The sequence below is a fragment of the Penaeus japonicus genome, unplaced genomic scaffold (assembly GCF_977035675.1).
Source record: "Penaeus japonicus unplaced genomic scaffold, GWHDUDI00000001_assembly GWHDUDI00000032, whole genome shotgun sequence".
In the NCBI taxonomy this organism is placed as follows: Eukaryota; Metazoa; Arthropoda; class Malacostraca; order Decapoda; family Penaeidae; genus Penaeus; species Penaeus japonicus.
The window spans coordinates 1,909,606-1,913,607 of NW_028234434.1; the positions used below are offsets into that span (position 1 = coordinate 1,909,606).

Consider the following 4,002-nt stretch of genomic DNA (forward strand, 5'->3'; position numbering starts at 1 on the left):
TCCGACAGCCGAGTACGCTATATTTTTAGCGTGTTGTCCTATTGTGTTTGGAATTCTGCCTTCTCTGGTGTGCTTTCTTGCTTGCTGAGGTTTCTCAGGTCTTCTCCGTGGGCCTTTCGACCTTAATCTCCAATTTATTGACCTGTGACTTGTGTCTGTGACCTTTCTTTTCTCCCGTACTCTGATAACTTCCGCTTCTTCGTTTTCAAGTTGGACATGAAACGTTCTTCACCTTTCTTCTCTGTCTCTCTCTCTTTCTTCTCTCTCCCTCTCTCTCTCTTTCCTCTCTCTCCCTCTCCCTCTCTCTCCCTCTCTATCCTTCTCTCTCCTTCTCTCTCCCTCTCTCTCTCTTCTATCAGAGTCCCTCTCCCTTGTTCGGCCTGTCTCTCCCTCCTGTCATTTTAAGACGATTCATCTTGCTATTGTTCTCTTTCGTTTATATGTTGATGATGTTTAGTTTCTCTTTTTAATCCTCTTTCTCGTGTTTTTTTCCTTTCCTTTCCTTTCCTTTTGGCTTTATTCTTCCTGTCCTCGTCATCCTCCACCAACTTCATTCACACGACCCACTCACTCTCCAACCAACTTCATTCATATTATCCGCCGACGTCACTCGACGGAGGCTGCGTGTCCCTTTCCCAATCTCCTTTTTATAATTAATCTCCTGCTCCCCTTCTGCCCCTTGGAGCGTCCGTCCCGCCCCGCCCCGCCTCCGCTGACCTTTCTCACCCTCCTTCAGTGGCCGTCGTTCTCGCTCCGGTCTTGCGTCCGTCAGAAAGGACATCCGTGTTGCTGTTGTGGTTTTTTACTCCTTTTTACTCTGCGATGTCGGCGGTGGCTGTGGCTGTGGCTGTGGCTGTGGCTGTGGCTGTGGCTGTGGCCTGTTTTCGGGTTGTTTTGCTTTTAAAGTTGCTCTCTGTCAGGGTTACTTGACCTGCTTAGTCATGCAACGTTTGTTTGCCTTTCTCAACGCACATCGACACGCCCCTTTTTCCTGCGTTCCTGTTTCCCTTCTTCTATATGTATTATTGATTTCAACGCTTACTTTTTTTCGGTCAGCTATCGATCACCCTTTTCCAGCTCTTCCTTTTCTTACTCCTCCTCCTCCTCTTCCTCTCCCTCCCCCTCCCCCTCCCCCTCCCCCTCCCCCTCCCCCTCCCCTCCCCTCCCCTCCCCTCCCCTCTCTTCCCATACACCTACACACACTTACCGAAGGTGTGACTGACCCACTCTGAGCTAGTAGGAAAGTGACCCTGACAAATATTGACTTTCCCGGTTCTTCTTTTTGGGCCTCTCTCTCTCTCTCTCTCTCTCTCTCTCTCGCCGCGCGCTCGCTGTCGTCGCGATCTACCCGCCCTTCTAGTCTCGACTCGTCTCCTCTCTCTCTCTAGCGAGCTCTCTCACCTCTCTTTTCATCTCTCTCTCTCTCCCGTCTTTCTTCTTTCTTTTCTTCTTTCGTTTCTCTCGATTTCTCTCTCTCACTCTCTCTCATCTCTAGCTCATCTCTCTCTCTCTCTACCTCTCTCCTCTCTCTCGCCACGCTCCTCTCTCCGCTCTCTCCATCTCTCGCTCTCACCTGCTCCTCTCTCTCTCTCTCTCTCTCTTCTTTTCTCTCTTTCTCTCGCGTTTCTCGAAAAACAATCAGCAATTCTCTTCTTCCCGCTTTCTTTTTCCTCCAGATGAGTTATCTCTCTCTCTCACACGTCGTTCCTTCTCTTCCCTCTTTCTCCCTCTTCGCTCTCGGCCTCCATCATCTGCTCTCTCTTCTCTTCTCGTCTCATCTCTCGCTCTCGCTCTCCTCTTCTCTGCGCAATTTCTTTCTTTCTTTCTCTCACATCATCCTCTCTCTCTCCCTTCTCATACTCTCTCTCTCTACCTCCTCCTCTCTCTCCATCTCTCTCTCTCCTCACCTCTCGTCCACATCTCTCTCTCACTTCTCATCTCCTCTCTCTATATCTTTCTTACTCTCTTTCTCTCTCTTTTCCCTCTCTCTTCTCTCTATCTTTCTTTCTCTCTTTCTCTTCTCTTCTCTCTCTCTCTCTCTCTCTCCTTCTCTCATCATCTCTCTCTACGTCTCTCTCTCTCTTTCTTTTCTTTTCTTTTTGAATCTTTTCTTGTGCTTGTAACTTTCTTTCCTCTCTCTCTCATCTCATTCTCTCTCTTTTCTTTCTTCTTTCTTTCTTCTCTCTTTTCTCTCTCTCCTCTCTCTGCTCTTCTCTCTCCAGTCTCTTCCTCCGTCTCTCTCCTCTCTCTCCACTCTCTCTCTCTCTCTCTCCGCTCTCTCTCTCTCCCCTCATCGTTCTTCTTTCTTTCTCTTCTCTCTTTCTCATCTCTCTCTCTCGCATCGATCCAGTCTCTCTCATCTATAACATTCTCCAATGCGTCTCTCTCTCTCCTCTCGCTCCTCATCCCTGCTCGTCTCTCTTCGTTCTCATCTCTCACTCTCTCTATCGCGTTCTTTCTCTCTTTCTCTTCTCTCTTTCTCTCTCTCCTCTCTCTCACTCTCTCTCTGCCTTCTTCTCTCGCAATGCTCTCTCTCTCGCTCTGCCAATCTCTCTTCTCCCGCATCAACCCTCTCCTCCTCTTCATCTTCATCTCTCTCTCTATCTCTCTATCTCTCTATCTCTCTATCTCTCTATCTATCTCTCGCCTTCTTAGGAGGTATCTTATCCTTCCTTCTTTTTTATTTATTCTCTGCTGTATTTGCTTTGTCTCCTTGGCTTCTTTCTGCAAGGAAGGGGAAATATGAAAGGCTCAACACTGCATCTTCAGTGGATGTATATACAAGAGAGAGAAAGGGACGCACTGAATAGGCACAATCATGGCGAGTGGAAATGGGCTTGTGTTCTTTCAGGGCTTTATGAGAATGGGGCGTTTACACGGTCTTGATAGAGAAGAGGTAAGACGCACGTGTACACACACACACACACACGCACACACACACACACACTCACTCACTCACTCACTCACTCACATAAGGGGCTATGAGGGGGAGAGGGAGGGGGTGAGGGGCTATGTGGGGGGAGGGGGAGGGATGTGGGCTATGAGGGGCTATGAGGGGGAGAGGGAGGGAGTGAGGAGCTATAAGGGGGGGAGAGGGAGGGAGTGAGGAGCTATGAGGGGGGAGAGGGAGGGAGTGATGGGCTATGAGGGGGAAAGGGAGGGAGTGAGGCGCTATGAGGGGGAGAGGGAGGGAATGAGGGGCTATGAGGGGAGAGAGGGAAGGAATGAGGCGCTATGAGGGGGAGAGGGAGGGAGTGAGGGGCTATGAGGAGGGAGAGGGAGGGGGTGAGGGGCTATGAGGGGGGAGGGGGAGGAAGTGAGGGCTATGAGGGGGATGAGGGGGAGAGGGAGGGAGTGAGGGGCTATGAGGGGGGAGAGGGAGGGAGTGAGGAGCTATGAGGGGGGAGAGGGAGGGAGTGAGGCGCTATCAGGGGGGGAGAGGGAGGGAGTGAGGGGTTATGAGGGGGGAGAGGGAGGGGGTGAATGGGGTTTAAAGGTACGGGTCGAGTCCGCTGCGGAGCGACCGTGACCCACTTCGAGCGCCCCCTTTTCTTCTTCCAATTATTATTATCATTATTATCATCATCCCTCTTATTGTTATTATTGTTTCCCCCTCCTCTTCCTACACCTCCTCTTCGTCATCTTCTTCATTTCTTCTCCCTCTTCTCCTTCTTCGTCTTCTTTTCTTCTTCCTCTTCTTCTCATTCTTCTTCGTTTTCTTTTCCTCTTCCTCTTCTCATCCTTCTTCTTTTCTTCCTCCGCCTCCTCTTCCTCTTCTCCTCCTTCTTCTTTTCTTCCTCCTCCTCCTCTTCTTCCTTCTCCTCCTCCTCCTCCTCCTCCTCCTCCTCCTCCTCCTCCTCCTCCTCCTCCTCCTCCTCCTCCTCCTCCTCCTCCTCCGCCCCTCCTCCGCCAGGTGCTTCCTGCTCCGCTACAGCACGTCGGGCCGCGTAGGCGTGCCGTATGTTGGCCCTTTTAATTGTGCTTGTGTGCGTGTGTGTGTGT

At 50.8% G+C, this 4,002-nt stretch overlaps 1 protein-coding gene across 1 annotated transcript in view; it reads left to right on the top strand.

Annotated features, from left to right (window-relative positions):
* LOC122262820 (diacylglycerol kinase eta) overlaps positions 1–4,002 on the top strand; it is a gene marked incomplete in the record, with an annotated part of 116,270 nt that overhangs the window by 62,486 nt on the left and 49,782 nt on the right.